We start from the raw sequence: 17,637 nt of genomic DNA on the forward strand, positions 1-17,637 counted from the left end.
TCTCTAAAATCGTATGTAATATCTATAGAATGGGGAAGCGTATATGTAATATTTCTAGAATTGGGAAGCTTATGTATCTCTCTAAAATGGCGAAGATTTTGTCATATCTGCAGAATGGGGAATCTTATGAAATATTTCTAAAAATGGGAAGCTTATGTAATATCTCTAGAATGGGGAAGCATATATGTATTATCTTTACAATGGGGAAGCTTTTGTAAACTCTATAGAATGGGAAAGCTTATGTAATATCTCTGGAATGGGGGAGTTTATGTTAACTCTCTAAAAGTCTATGTAATATCTCTAGAATGGGGAAGCGTATGTATTATCTCTAGAATGGGGAAGTTTATGTAATCTCTCTAGAATGGGGAATCTAATGTAATATTTTAAAATAGGGAAGAATATGTAATATCTGCAGAATGGGGAAGCTTATGTAATATTTCAAAAAATGGGAAGCTTATGATATATCTCTGGAATGGGAAAGTGTAAATGTAACATCTCTAGAATGGGGAAGAGTATTAAATGTCTCTAGAATGGGGAAGCGTATGTAATATCTTTAGAGTTGGCAAGTTTACGTAATATCTCTAGAATGGGGAAGATTATGTATTTTCTCCAGAATGGGGAAATGTATGTAATCTCTCTAAAAGCGTATGTAATATCTCTAGAATTGGGAAAGGTATGTAATATCTCTACAATGGGGAAGCTTATATGTAACACCTCTAGAATGGGGAAATGTATGTAATATCTCTAGAATGGGGAAGATTATGTAATATCTATAGAATGGGGAATCTTATGTAATCTCTCTGGAATGGGGGAGTTTATGTAAACTCTCTAAAAGCTTATGTAACATCTCTAGTATGGGGAAGCTTCTGTATTATCTCTAGAATGGGGAAGATTATGTAATATCTGTAGAATGGGGAAGTTTATGTAATCTCTCTAGAATGGGGAAGCTTATGTGTTATCTCTAGAATGGGCAAGCTTATGTAATCTCTCAAACATTTGGAAGCTTATTTAATATCTGTAGAATTTGGAAGCTTATGTAATATCTGTAGATTTGGGAACCTTATTTAATATCTCTAAAATTGGGAAGCTTATGTGATATATCTAGAATGGGGACGCTTATGTAAAATCTCTAGAATGGGGAAGCTTATGTAATGAATCTAGATTGGGGAAGTGTATATAAAATCTCTAGAATATGGAAGCTTATGTAATATATATTTAAAATATCTAGAATGGGTAAGCTTATGTAATATATATAGAATCTGGAAGTTCATGTAATCTCTCTAAAATTGGGAAGCTTATGTAATATCTGTAGATTTGGGAAGCTAATGTAATATCTCTAAAATCGGGAAGTTTACGTAATATCTCTAGAATGGGTAATCCAATGTAAGATCTCTAGAATGGAGATGATTCTGTGTTTTCTCTGGAATAGGGAAGTTTATGTAATCTCTCTAGAATGGGGAGGTTTATGTAATCTCTCTAGAATGGGGAAGTTTATGTAATCTCTCTAGAATGGGGAAGTTTATGTAATCTCTCTAGAATGGGGAAGTTTATGTAATCTGAATGGGGAGGTTTATGTAATCTCTCTAGAATGGGGAAGTTTATGTAATCTCTGTGGAATGGGGAGTTTATGTAATCTCTCTAGAATGGGGAGTTTATATCTCTAGAATGGGGGAGTTTATGTAATCTCTCTAGAATGGGGAAGTTTATGTAATCTCTCTAGAATGGGGAAGTTTATGTAATATCTAGAATGGGGAAGTTTATGTAATCTCTCTAGAATGGGGAAGTTTATGTAATCTCTAGAATGGGGAAGTTTATGTATATAAATGTAATCTCTAGAATGGGGAAGCTTATGTAATCTCTCTAGAATGGGGAAGTTTATGTAATTAGAATGGGGAAGTTTATGTATTTAAAATTTATCTAGAATGGGGAAGTTTATGTAATATATAGAATGGGGAGGTTTATGTAATCTCTCTAGAATGGGGAGGTTTATGTAATCTCTCTAGAATGGGGAAGTTTATGTAATCTCTCTAGAATGGGGAAGTTTATGTAATCTCTCTAGAATGGGGAAGTTTATGTAATCTCTCTAGAATGGAGAGGTTTATGTAATCTCTCTGGAATGGGGAGGTTTATGTAATCTCTCTGGAATGGGGAGGTTTATGTAATCTCTCTAGAATGGGGAGGTTTATGTAATCTCTCTAGAATGGGGAGGTTTATGTAATCTCTCTAGAATGGGGAAGTTTATGTAATCTCTCTAGAATGGGGAAGTTTATGTAATCTCTCTAGAATGGGGAGGTTTATGTAATCTCTCTAGAATGGGGAAGTTTATGTAATCTCTCTAGAATGGGGAAGTTTATGTAATCTCTCTAGAATGGGGAAGTTTATGTAATCTCTCTAGAATGGGGAGGTTTATGTAATCTCTCTGGAATGGGGAAGTTTATGTAATCTCTCTAAAATGGGGAGGTTTATGTAATCTCTCTAAAATAGGGAAGTTTATGTAATCTCTCTAGAATGGAGAAGATTATGTTATATCTGTAGATTGGGGACGTTTATGTAATATCTAAAATTTGGAAGCTTATCTATTATCTCTAGAATGGGGAAGCTTATATAATATCTCTAAAATGGTGAAGTGTATATAATATCTCTCTAGAATGGGGAAGCTTATATAATATCTTGAGTATGCTTGCTTTTATATTTTTATAAAATCGACATCCATCGTATTTTTCTTCTCCTATATCTGTTGAAGACACATTTTTATTTTGATGGCTATGGGGATAGCAACACATTTATATTTGAGGAAGTACTTGAGTTCAATGTTTACATTTTAGTGTTGTCATTTTTGGGGGCTTTTAAAAAAGCAAAAATTTATATTTTCAAGTTTCAAGTGTTAAGGCCATGTGCACAAGTACTGTGACATTCCTTTCTTGCAAGCTCCAACCCCAACAATGCAGTAATACATTTTAATGTAGCACTAAAAATATAGTAAGGTAGAACAAAAACACACGAGAAATAAAAATAAGAAATTAGAACCGGAGAAAGTAAGAAGCAATATTGTATGTGCCACTGTTTGAACATTTTACGTTCTGCCCCTGGACGCATATTCATACAACTTCTCAGATTGCTGATCTAGGATCAGTTTCACCCCAATAGGTCCACAGACGACACAATCGCAACCACACTGCACACTACCCTAACCCATCTGGACAAGAGGAACACCTATGTGAGAATGCTGTTCATCGACTACAGCTCAGCATTTAACACTATAGTACCCTCCAAACTCGTCATCAAGCTCGAGAACCTGGGTCTCGACCCCGCACTGTGCAACTGGGTGGTGAACTTCCTGACGGGCCGCCCCCAGGTGGTGAGGGTAGGTAACAACATCTCCACCCCGCTGATCCTCAACACTGGGGCCCCACAAGAGTGCGTTCTGAGCCCTTTCCTGTACTCCCTGTTCACCCACAACTGCGTGGCCATGCACGCCTCCAACTCAAACATCGAGTTTGCAGACGACAATACAGTGGTGGGCGTGATTACCAACAACGACGAGACGGCCTACAGGGAGGAGGTGAGGGACCTCGGAGCGTGGTGTCAGGAAAGTAACCTCACACTCAACGTCAACAAAACAAAGGAGATGATTGTGGACTTCAGGAAACAGCAGAGTGAGCACCCCCCTATCCACATTGACGGGACAGTAGTGGAGAGGGTAATAAGTTTTGCGACTAGCAATCCCGTATCCGGGAGCGTAATCATAGCCTCAAACGAATTAGCATAACGCAGCGGACATAAATACCCTTAGTAACTTTTCCTATTCATGAAAATCGCAAATGAAATTAAATAGATATATTCAAACACAAGCTTAGCGTTTTGTTAACAACACTGTCATCTCAGATTGTCAAAATATGTGTTACAGCCAACGCTAGACAAGCATTTGTGTAAGTTAATCATGGCATAATGCTATGCTAGGCTCTGCTGGCAGCAGGCAACATTTTCACGAAAATAAGAAAAGCAACCAAATGAAATCATTTACCTTTGAGGAACTTTGGATGCTTTCACTCAGGAGACTCCCAGTTAGATAGCAAATGTTCCTTTTTTCCAAAATGATTATTTTTGTAGGTGAAATAGCTCCCGTTTCTTCATCATGCTTGGCTGAGAAATCGACCGGATAATGCTACCTATACAACGCCAAACTTTTTTCAAAATTAACTCCATAATATCGACAGAAACACGGCAAACGTTGTTTAGGATCCATCCTCAATGTGTTTTTTACATATATATTCAATAATATATCTGTCGAGGCAATTGGTTTCTCATAAGAAGCGATTGGAAAAATGGCTACCTCAGTATTTTACTCAAGATTTTCTGTGGGAGACACCATGTGACCACTTGCTATATATGGTCCCTTACGGCTATTCTTCAATGGAAATGCGTATAAAGACGTCACAATGCTGTAGACACCGTGGGGAATACTTGGAAAACGTAACCTCATTCGTAGCTCATTCACAGCCATAGAAGTAGTCATTGGCAAGAGGTGGTTTAAAAAAATGCGGCACTTCGTGGTTGGATTTTTATCTGTGTTTCACCTGTAACATCAGTTCTGTGGCACTCACAGACAATATCTTTGCAGTTTTGGAAACGTCAGTGTTTTCCGTCCAAAGCTGTCAATTATATGCATAGTCAAGCATCTTTTCGTGACAAAATATCTTGTTTAAAATGGGAATGTTTTTCATCCAAAAATTAAAATATCGCCCCCTAGTCGCAAGAAGATTTATTAAGTTCCTCGGCGTACACATCACGGATAAACTGAATTGGTCCACCCACACAGACAGAATTGTGAAGAAGGCGTAGCATCGCCTCTTCAACCTCGTGAAGAAGGCGCAGCAGCGCCTCTTCAACCTCAGGAGGCTGAAGAAATTTGGCTTGTCACCAAAAGCACTCACAAACTTCTACAGATGCACAATCGAGAGCATCCTGTCGGGCTGTATCACCGCCTGGTACAGCAACTGCTGCGCCCACAACCGTAAGGCTCTCCATAGGGTAGTGAGGTCTGCACAACGCATCACCGGGGGCAAACTACCTACCCTCCAAGACACCTACACCACACGATGTCACAGGAAGGCCATAAAGATCATCAAGGACAACAACCACCCGAGCCACTGCCTGTTCACCCCGCTATCATCCAGAAGGCGAGGTTAGTACAGGTGCATCAAGTAGGGACCGAGAGACTGAAAAACAGCTTCTATGAGTGGCTGCTGCCAACATACTGACTCAACTCCAGCTCACTTTAATAATGGAAATTGATGGACATTGATGTAAAAAATGTATCACTAGCCACTTTATTAAACAATGGCACTTAATATAATGTTTACATAGCCTACATTACTCATTGCATATGTATATGTATATACTGTACTGTATCATCTGCTGCATCTTGCCATCTTTATGTAATACATGTATCACTAGCCACTTTAAACTATGACACTTTTATGTTTACATACCCTACATTACTGAGCTCATATGTATATACTGTACTCCATACCATCTACTGCATCTTGCCTATGCCGTTCTGTACCATCACTCATTCATATATATTTATGTACATATTCTTTATTCCTTTTACACCTGTGTGTATAAGGTAGTCCTGGAATTGTTAGGTTAGATTACTCGTTGGTTATTACTGCATTGTCGGACCTAGAAGCACAAGCATTTCGCTACACTTGCATTAACATCTGCTGACCATGTGTATGTGACAAATAAAATTAGATTTTATCTTTTAGATAACAATGAATAAGTTAATATGGCCCTGAGGGTGTGTGTGTGGGGGGGCTGTTCCTAAATCAGCGGTGGTCTGCTGGGAGCTCTGCACGGGCATGAAAAGGTTCTCTGATAATAGCTATGCTCTGAAACGGATGCTCAGTTTGGCATGTCTTTTGACCCATTCCAAAACGGTCGATATGACGCATTTAACAAAGCATTTCCATTCAGGAAAAGACTGGAATATTTAATAAATGAGGCTTAGAGATGAGTCACCAACTGGTTTTAGGAGGGCAGATGGAATAGTGCAGTTCCGTTTTGTTGTTTTTTTGAGAGGAGGCAATAACAGAACGTCGGAGAAAAACTCAACTTAAAGGGGATGCTGATATAAATAGTATGCTATTTTGCCTGTCAATGCGTGAGTAGTACACTATGGTCATGAAACTTTTTTCATATGCTGTATTTGGAACCTTTGCGCCGAGCTGACGTCAGCAAAAGGGTGCGCGCCTGCCGGGTCCCCGGCGAACAAGAGAGAGAGATGGGACCGCGCATCTCCATCCTCCACTGCTGAAGCGACTGCGGGGAGCCAGATGCCGACTGTGAGCCGCTGCCTGTGGATATCGCGGATGCCAGTGCAGGCGAGAGCTACAGTCGAGAGACATACCCATTACACTCAGCCAAAGCGAATAACGGAAGAGGAGGCAGTGGGAGAGATAAGGAGAGGAGGTTTTTTCAGAGTGGTTTTCAGCTTCGGAAGAGGAGCTATGGTAGCGGAGGAGGACTCGGAATTTTGAGCACCAGGAGAGGAAGAAAAAAACGCGTTATCCCGTTCTGCTGCGGCTAGTGAGCGCGTTCTCTGCTCGGGTTGGAATAGCCTACAGTGTGTTTACGTGAGACCATGGAGATACGGCTTGGATTTATCAAACGGCACTTCGACAGTTTGTGAAAAAAAACTGGACCTCTCATTTTTCAACGGCATTTTACTCTCTTTTTATTCGTTGGGATTGTGTTTTTTAGTGTATTTTTTCCGTTGGCGTATTTTTTGTTTTTATCTATGGTGTTTCATTATTTATGTCGTCTTTTCCTTCTTTCAAAAAATTCTTATTTTTTGATTCATCGGTTTTGGAGGAGAGTCCGTAGTGAAGATTTTTGGAGAGAAGATGCTGCGCTGCTCATGTGAATGATATTCTCTCTCCCCAACTGAGACGTGCCATGGATGGAAAACTTAATTTGCATCTACGAAACCGATCGGGAAATATCCGTTACATCGAATAACTACTGCTGACATCGATCAGGTAATATTCCATATCGCATGTGTAATGTGTGATTAGTAAACACTATGCTAAATATGACAGCTTGGCTGTATGCGTAGGCTTTAAGATATTGACACGGACAAGCTTTTGAAAGTGTCCCTGGTAGCAATCCTGTTTGAATGATTCTGTGTGAATGATGTATTTTGTGTTGAATACCTTGTTTTAACGTTAATCAGTAGCATGGTAGAATTGGTCCAAAGTTGGCAGGCGACCTTTTATCCAGCAAGTGTATCTGCAGTCAGTCGCGGGGATGTAGCTCATGACTTGTGTGCTGTGAATCGGTCACGCAAAATCACAAATACGTTAAATAATGGTTATTTGGCCTAACACGACATGTGGTACTGGTCTCTCTAATCCCGGTTTTCGTGCGAGTGGTGTTCTATTGACGTTTGCCTCTCAACCTATTCAGTCAGACATGTAACTTTGCGCAGTGTCGAAATGCACACAGACTCGCTCTCGTCAACCTGAGTGGTCTAGGCAAGGGATCCTATTCCATGCTGTAGAGATGGGTTGGGAATCACAGCAAGCCTTCTCCTCCGCGACTCAGGGGTTGTCTTTTCACACTGCATGTACACCAATGTGTGTTCAATAGACACATTTCCTATCGAAACATAATATGTTTTATTGTTTGTTTGTGTGTGTGTGTCTTCTCTCCCTCGCGCTGGTACATGTGTGTGTTTGAGTGAGTCCATTCTCTTGTGGAATGCTAATGAGGGAAGTGTCATGTCTCCGGTCCATTGGGGAGTACTTATTGGACTGAATGATTTCATGAATATCCGTCACAGTAGACTAGACTAGACCAGTGGTCTCCAAAATGTGGGGTTCTGGCACAAGGGGCTGGGGGGCTATGCGAGATTTGGTTGGGGGGGCCCCCACCTCGTGGCAAAACATTTTAGTGACACCCCTCTTGAAGGTGGAAAGAGACATTTCATTTTTGGTATGTTAATTTCCTGCAATACTACCATGGGAGCATAGAGAAAAGGTTGCATACAGTATTTGACAGTACTATTTTCAATACTCTAAAACATTACCTGTACATTTTCAGCAGGGATGCTGTAATAAATAAATGTTACTTTAAAATACATTACAGCATCTCTGCTGAAAGGTGAAAGTACAGTATTAAGTTGTTAACACTGGTACCAGTATAATGCTGTACAGGGAAAAGTTTTACAGTGTATCTTGGCGCAGGTCCCCAGGTGCGTTGTTTGCCGTTACCAACGCAAACAGGTGGCTCTCGTGACGCTGAACGGTGCTGACAAACGGGACGCGTCGGTGGCCGCGTGAGGAGCCTCGGAGCGCTCGCTCTCCCTCGGCCATCTGTTGAGCGTGCCTCGTCTTGCGTTCCTCCACATGCGCTCTGCCTGAACACAATTTCCCATTGGTTTTCATCACATCCGTTGAATAATAGAATGTAAACACAAGACTTGGCTCAACCTCATTTATTCAATTCAAAACAACATGACATGCCATACATGAATATAATATCCACTGTCGTGCAAACCACGAGACATCTAAATCTAAAGTCAGATTTGTGTTTTCTTTTGTTTATGGTTATAATTTGTGATTTTGAGCTGATCCTAGATCCAAGAGAGACATGTGCTGCTCAGCCGGCAGTGACGTACCTGTCATTTCAGTTGGTCCCCTCAGATGTATCCTGTCTCACTCCCTGGTCTCAGTGCTAATGGTGCACGTGGTGCCGTGGCCCCTCTTAATGGGGATGCAGCACCAGGAAAACGGATATTTCCGCACATGACAGGTGATGGGAGCATGAGAAAGTGGAGCGCTCACGTGTTGACGGTAGAGGACAATCTGGTTAAAATGATGCATGGGATGGATTCACCTTAATGATGATGCACCGTCTCAATGAGAGAGAGAGAGCGAGAAAGAGAGAGAGAGAGAGAGAGAGAGAGTTTCAGAATCACAACCATTGAATCATGGATTAAAATCTGAACAGCTGTTAAGGATTTTACTCCGATTATAGTATGGCAGATGTAAAATTAATACATGTAAAGTATCTCAGAATTACTGACTACACACAGATTCTCCATCTCCCCCTCTCTCTCTCTTGTTCTCTCTCTATCTCTCTGTCTCTCTGTCTCTCTGTCTCTCTGTCTCTCTGTCTCTCTGTCTCTCTCTGTCTCTCTCTCAGCCTCGCTCAGCCTCTCTCTCTCTCAGCCTCTCTCTCTCTCTCAGCCTCTCTCTCTCTCTCAGCCTCTCTCTCTCTCTCAGCCTCTCTCTCTCTCTCAGCCTCTCTCTCTCTCAGCCTCTCTCTCTCTCAGCCTCTCACTCTCTCAGCCTCTCACTCTCTCAGCCTCTCTCTCTCTCAGCCTCACTCTCTCTCTCAGCCTCTCTCTCTCTCAGCCTCTCTCTTTCTCAGTCACTCTCACTCACTCAGTCACTCTCTCTTTCAGTCACTCACACACTCTTCTTTCACTCACTCACTCACTCACTCACACACTCACACACTCACTCACACACTCACTCACACACTCACACACTCACTCACTCACACACTCACTCACACACTCACTCATTCTCTCTCTCTCTCGCTCTCTCTCTCTCGCACACTCACACGCCTGTGGTGCATGCCTGTGAAAACCTGGAGGGGTATGAGGGTTTGAAGGACTGTTTGCATGCCTTGGTGTCCAGGGAATAAAGTTGCTGGCCTTCCTTCACTCCTCCTGTGTGTGAGCACTCTGTTTTTCAGTGTGTGTATGTGTGTGCGTGTGCGTGTGTGTGGGTGTGCATATGGACCATGGGCCAGGCAACAGCTTGGTCTTCCCTGGATCAGTGCACCCTGGCCAGGCCATTGTTCCACCATCACCTCCCTCCTCTATCTTTCGCCAGGATCTTTCCATTCCTCATGTACTCTCTTCTATGCCTTCATCTTGATCTCTCTCCACACACATCCTCTTCTATCCAGCCATGGTTTCATCATCCTCATATTCACTTCTCCCTAGCTCCTCCAAATTTCTCTTTCTCCATCCCTCTATCTAACCTATATATCCCTATTTTCCTCCATCTCCCTCCATATTCCATCCCACCCTCCTTAACCTCTCCATCTCCCTCCATACTCCATCCCAACCTCCTTAAAAGTGTTTGTCTGCATATGTGTGTCTTTGAGTGTGTGTATATGTAGTTGTACTGTTTTGTGTACCTGTATGTGTACGTGCGTGTGCGTTTGTGTCTGAGCTCTCTCTCTGCTGTGTTAAGGCTGATATTTAAATTATTTCTTGACAAGGCTGTCAGGAGTGATCTGGTTGGCTGGCTGGGTCCTACTGAGCAACACACACTGACCAACAAGCTTAACAGACTCATAATCACATCTACAGGCTCCTCTGTCAGATCCCCTCACATCAGAACACACTACAGTATAGCAGCACTACCACTTCCTCAAACAGAGAGATGGAGAAGGAAGAAAGGAGGGAGATGGAGGGGGAGAGGGAGATAGGGAGGAGGAATCAGAGAGGGAGAAGGGGGAGAAAGAGAGAGGGTAGCATAGAGGGTAGCATAGAGCTGTGAATACTGTATCAGCATAATAGTGCAATAGAGGTTTAAACGGACAGATGGACGGACGGACAGACAGACTATATATATACACAGTTGAAGACGGAAGTTCGGAAGTTTACAGACACTTAGGTTGGAGTCATTACAACTCGTTTTTCAATCACTCCACAAATTTCTTGTTAACAAAGTATAGTTTTGGCAACTCGGTTAGGACATCTACTTGGTGCATGACTCAAGTAATTTTTCCAACAATTGTTTACAGACAGATTATTTCACTTATAATTCACTGTATCACAATTCCAATGGGTCAGAAGTTTACATACGCTAGGTTGACTGTGCCTTTAAACAGCTCGGAAAATTCCAGAAAATTATGTAATTGCTTTAGAAGTTTCTGATAGGCTAATTGACATCACTTGAGTCAATTGGAGGTGTACCTGTGGATTTATTTCAAGGTGTACCTTAAAACTCAGTGCCTCTTTGCTGGACATCATGGGAAAATCTAAAGAAATCAGCCAAGACCTCAGAAAACAATTGTAGAGCTCCACAAGGCTGGTTCATCCTTGGGAGTAATTTCCAAACACCTGAAGGTACCACATTCATCTGTACAAACAATAGTACGCTAGTATAAACACCATGGGACCACGCAGCCATCATACCGCTCAGGAAGGAGACGTGTTCTGTCTCCTAGAGACTCATTTACTTTGGTGCAAAAAGTGTAAATCAATACCAGAACAACAGCAAAGGACCTTTTGAAGATGTTGGAGAAAACAGGTACAAAATATCTATATTGACAGTAAAACGAGTCCTATATCGACATAACCTGAAAGTCCGCTCAGCAAGGAAGAAGCCACTGCTCCAAATCCACCATAAAAAATCCAGACTACGGTTTGCAACTGCAAATGGGGACAAACACCATACTTTTTGTAGAAATGTCCTTTGGTCTGATGAAACAAAAATAGAACTGTTTGGCCATAATGACCATCGTTATGTTTGAAGGAGAAAGGGGAGGCTTGCTAGCTGAAGAGCACCATCCCAACCGTGAAGCACGGGGGTGGATTAGCATCATGTTGTGGGGGTGCTTTGCTGCAGGAGGAACTGGTGCACTTCGCAAAATAGATGACATCATGAGGAGGGAAATTATGTGGATACAGGTATATTGAAGCAACATCTCAAGACATCAGTCAGGAAGTTAAAGCTTTGTAGCAAATGGGTCTTACAAATGGACAATTACCCCAAGCATACTTCCAAAGTTGTGGCAAAATGGCTTAAGGACAACAAAGTAAAGGTATTGGAGTGGCCATCACAAAGCCCTCACCTCAATCCCATTGACAATTTTTGGGCAGAACTGAAAAAGCGTGTGGGAGCAAACCCAACTAATTGTGGGAAGCTTGTGGAAGGCTACCTGAAACGTTTGATCCAATTTAAACAATATAAAGCCAATGCTACCAAAATCGAATTAAGTGTATGTAAACTTCTGACCCACTGGGAATGTGATGAAATAAATAAAAGCTGAAATAAATCATTATCTCTACTATTATTCTGACATTTCACATTCTTAAAATAAAGTGGTGATCCTAACTGACCTTAGACAGTGGATTTTTTACTCTGATTAAATGTCAGGAATTGTGAAAAACTGGGTTTAAATGTATTTGGCTAAGGTGTATCTAAACTTCCGACTTCAACTGTATATATATATATATATATACAGAGAGAGAGAGATTGTGTATGCATGTGCTCGGCTCGCTGTGTGTTACATTACGTAACCCTGGCGGAGAGGACTCTCCCTCCGTTGCCATGCTGCATTTAAAGCAACAGATGCCTCTGTCACCGGGGCGGATTTCACTTGGCTCGTCCCGGGGTGACTCTGTCAATATTTGCTGTGGGTGCCATCTTGGTTTGGGGCGCTCTTCAAGCATGACTGGGCCTGGGTGGGGGTGAGGACAGAGTGAAGCTAGCAAAATCACAACTAGAGCCCCAGACCTGCTTCTGCAATTAATTAAGCCTTTTGGCAAAGAACTCAAAGATGGGCCTCCTTGGGAATAGATAAGGGGAAAAAATAAACAAAACAAATTAATTGCCCAGAATTGCTGTGATAATGCACCTTTCTGATTCATATTGATCACATGGTGTGTTGGTCTGTTCCTAACCCAGTGGTGTGTTAGTCTGTTCCTAACCCAGTGGTGTTTTAGTCTGTTCTTAACCCAGCGGTGTGTTAGTCTGTTCCTAACCCAGTGGTGTGTTAGTCTGTTCCTAACCCAGTGGTGTTTTAGTCTGTTCCTAACCCAGTGGTGTGTTAGTCTGTTCCTAACCCAGTGGTGTGTTAGTCTGTTCCTAACCCAGTGGTGTGTTAGTCTGTTCCTAACCCAGTGGTGTGTTAGTCTGTTCCTAACCCAGTGGTGTGTTGGTCTGTTCCTAACCCAGTGGTGTTTTAGTCTGTTCCTAACCCAGTGGTGTGTTGGTCTGTTCCTAACCCAGTGGTGTGTTGGTCTGTTCCTAACCCAGTGGTGTGTTGGTCTGTTCCTAACCCAGTGGTGTGTTGGTCTGTTCCTAACCCAGTGGTGTGTTGGTCTGTTCCTAACCCAGTGGTGTTTTAGTCTGTTCCTAACCCAGTGGTGTGTTAGTTTGTTCCTAACCCAGTGGTGTGTTAGTCTGTTCCTAACCCAGTGGTGTGTTAGTCTGTTCCTAACCCAGTGGTGTGTTAGTCTGTTCCTAACCCAGTGGTGTGTTAGTCTGTTCCTAACCCAGTGGTGTGTTAGTCTGTTCCTAACCCAGTGGTGTGTTAGTCTGTTCCTAACCCAGTGGTGTGTTAGTCTGTTCCTAACCCAGTGGTGTGTTATTCTGTTCCTAACCCAGTGGTGTGTTATTCTGTTCCTAACCCAGTGGTGTGTTAGTCTGTTCCTAACCCAGTGGTGTGTTAGTCTGTTCCTAACCCAGTGGTGTGTTAGTCTGTTCCTAACCCAGTGGTGTGTTAGTCTGTTCCTAACCCAGTGGTGTGTTAGTCTGTTCCTAACCCAGTGGTGTGTTAGTCTGTTCCTAACCCAGTGGTGTGTTAGTCTGTTCCTAACCCAGTGGTGTGTTAGTCTGTTCCTAACCCAGTGGTGTGTTAGTCTGTTCCTAACCCAGTGGTGTGTTAGTCTGTTCCTAACCCAGTGGTGTGTGTGTGTCTGATTATGTGCATACGTGTGTGTTCCAGTATTCAGAAATCCCTAACCAGTTTATTGTCTGTTCAACTCCTGGTGTGTCATCCTTTCCTAACCTGGTGTGTTAGGTACCAGCTCAGATTGTGCTGTGTTTGTATGTGTGTGCATGCTCACTGTCTTGCTGTTCAACCCTATGCTGTTCCTGCATGTTTATGTTTGTGTGTGTGTTTGATAGAGAAGGGTATGTTCCTCATATTTTTGTTCATTATATCTGTTCAACCCACAGGGTTAAGGCCCCAGTGGTAAAACATTCCAGATTGTATTGATTCTGTGGTGTTAGAGCTGGTTTGTACTGTTCCTAGCAAAACCCAGTGGTGTGTTAGTCTGTTCCTAACCCAGTGGTGTGACGAGTGGTGTGTTAGTCTGTTCAACGAGGATAGACGCCTCTGACACCATTTTCATGATGGCTTTTTCTTAGACAGACACAGACACAGACACAGACACAGACACAGACAGACACAGACACAGACAGACAGACACAGACAGACACAGACAGAGACAGACAGACAGACACAGACAGACAGACACAGACACAGACAGACACAGTGGTGTGTTACAGACACAGACACAGACAGTGGTGTGTTACAGACTGTTCACAGACACAGACTGTTCACAGACACAGACACAGACAGACACAGACAGACACAGACACAGACACAGACAGACACAGACAGACACAGACAGACACAGACACAGACAGACAGACACAGACACAGACAGACAGACACAGACACAGACACACAGACAGACACAGACACAGACACAGACACAGACACAGACACAGACACAGACAGACAGACACACACAGACACACACAGACACACACAGACAGACACAGACACACACAGACAGACACACACAGTTCACACACAGACACACAGACACACACAGACACAGACACAGACACAGACAGACACAGACACACACAGACACAGACAGACACAGACAGACACAGACAGACACAGACAGACACAGACAGACACAGACACAGACACAGACACAGACACGCAGACTGTTCCTAGACAGACAGACACAGACACAGACAGACACACACAGACACAGACACACACAGACACACACAGACAGACAGACACAGACACAGACACTGTTCACAGACACAGACACACACAGACACACACAGACACAGACACACACAGACACAGACACACACAGACACACACAGACACACACAGACACAGACACACACAGACACACACAGACACAGACACACAGACACAGACACACACAGACAGACAGACACACAGACACAGACACACAGACACTGTTCACAGACAGACAGACACACACAGACACAGACACACACAGACACACACACAGACACACACACAGACACACACAGACACAGACAGACACAGACAGACAGTGGTGTGTTAGTCTGTTCAGACACAGACACAGACACACACAGACACAGACACATCAAACAGACAGACACAGACACAGACACACACACACAGACACACAGACACACACAGACACACACAGACACACAGACATGTCATACACACACACAGACACACAGGGAAGGCAGACACACACAGACAGACACAGACAGACACAGACACAGACAGACACAGACAGACACAGACACACAGACACACAGACAGACAGACACAGACACAGACAGACAGACAGACACACAGACACACAGACAGACAATGCACAGACACCATCCCTCACACACACACATTTCCTTTTTTGACAGACACAGACACAGACATTTAGACACACACACTGACACAGACACTCTACAGACACAGACAGACACAGACAGATCACAGACAGACACACAGACACAGACACAATCAGGCACAGACATCAGACAATCAATCACACACATCTACAATCAATCAGGCATTGACAGACACAATCAGACAGACACAGATCAGACACAGACACACACATTGACAGACATTGACACAGACACACAGACAGACATCACAGACAGACATCACACACACAGACAGACACAGATCATCAGACACAGACACAGACAGATCATCAGGCAGATATCACACTATCAGACACAGACAGACACAGACACAGACACAGACACACTACACTACACAGACATCTATCACAGGCATTGACACAGACAGACATCATCTACAGACACAGACACAGACACACACAGACACACAGACTACACTATCAGACACAGACACACAGACACATACAGACTACACATTGACATCTATCTATCTATCAGGCAGATATCAGATCATCTAGACACAGACATCACATCAGACACAGACACACAGACATCTACACAGACATCACAGACACAGACAGACTATCTACACAGACACATCATCAGACATCACACAGACACACACAGACACATCACAGACACAGACACAGACACATCTATCTACACACAGACACACAGACACACAGACACAGACACACAGACACACAGACACACAGACACACAGACACAGACACACAGACACAGACACACAGACACAGACACACACACAGACACACACACAGACACACACACAGACACACACACAGACACATCTATCTACAGACACACACAGACACACACAGACACAGACACAGACACAGACACAGACACAGATCTATCAGACACAGACACAGACACAGACACAGACACAGACACACAGACATCTATCTATCTATCTATCTATCACACACAGACACACAGACTATCTATCTATCATCAGACATATCACTACACATCTATCTATCTATCTACATCTATCACAGACAGACAGACACAAAAAGGCTTGAATGCTATCAATGCACTCTCTATCACATTCCATCCCTCTATCTTTCTCTTCCTCTCTATCTTCATTTCCTTTTTGGTTTGACTCTAAGACATTTAATCTGAGCCTCTAACCAGACAAGCTCTATCAAATAACAATCCACAGTGTGATATCTATCAAGCAGTGATAACATTCAGGCATTGATATCTATCTATCAGGCATTGATATCTATCTATCTATCTATCAGGCATTGATATCTATCTATCTATCTATCAGGCATTGATATCTATCTATCTATCTATCTATCTATCTATCTATCTATCTATCTATCTATCTATCTATCTATATCTATCTATCTATCTGGCATTGATATCTATCTATCTATCTGGCATTGATATCTATCTATCTATCTGGCATTGATATCTATCTATCTATCTGGCATTGATATCTATCTATCTATCTGGCATTGATATCTATCTATCTATCTGGCATTGATATCTATCTGGCATTGATATCTATCTGGCATTGATATCTATCTGGCATTGATATCTATCGATCTATCTATCTATCTATCTATCTATCTATCTATCTATCTATCTATCTATCTGGCATTGATATCTATCTGGCATTGATATCTATCTGGCATTGATATCTATCTGGCATTGATATCTATCTATCTATCTATCTATCTATCAGGCATTGATATCTATCTATCTATCTATCTATCTATCTATCTGGCATTGATATCTATCTATCAGGCAGTGATATCTATCTATCTATCAGGCAGTGATATCTATCTATCTATCAGGCAGTGATATCTATCTATCTATCAGGCAGTGATATCTATCTATCTATCAGGCAGTGATATCTATCTATCTATCAGGCAGTGATATCTATCTATCTATCTATCTATCTATCTATCTATCTATCTATCTATCTATCTATCTATCTATCTATCTATCTATCTATCTATCTATCTATCTATCTATCTATCTATCTATCTATCTATCTATCTATCTATCAGGCATTGATATCTATCTATCTATCATGATATCTATCTATCTATCTATCTATCAGGCATTGATCTATCTATCTATCAGGCAGTGATATCTATCAGGC

At 42.2% G+C, this 17,637-nt stretch overlaps 1 protein-coding gene across 5 annotated transcripts in view; it reads left to right on the top strand.

Moving 5' to 3' along the window:
• Window positions 1–6,374: 6,374 nt before the first annotated feature.
• Window positions 6,375–17,637, top strand: part of LOC118397634 (adhesion G protein-coupled receptor B2-like) — a 565,880-nt gene continuing 554,617 nt past the window's right edge. For all 5 annotated transcript variants that reach the window (XM_052469740.1, XM_052469742.1, XM_052469741.1 and 2 more), the window contains exon 1: window positions 6,375–7,043. The gene's annotated coding sequence lies outside the window, so the exon portion shown is untranslated. The remainder of the gene's footprint in view (window positions 7,044–17,637) is intronic.

Source organism: Oncorhynchus keta, chromosome 19 (genome assembly GCF_023373465.1).
Source record: "Oncorhynchus keta strain PuntledgeMale-10-30-2019 chromosome 19, Oket_V2, whole genome shotgun sequence".
Classification (NCBI taxonomy): domain Eukaryota; kingdom Metazoa; phylum Chordata; class Actinopteri; order Salmoniformes; family Salmonidae; genus Oncorhynchus; species Oncorhynchus keta.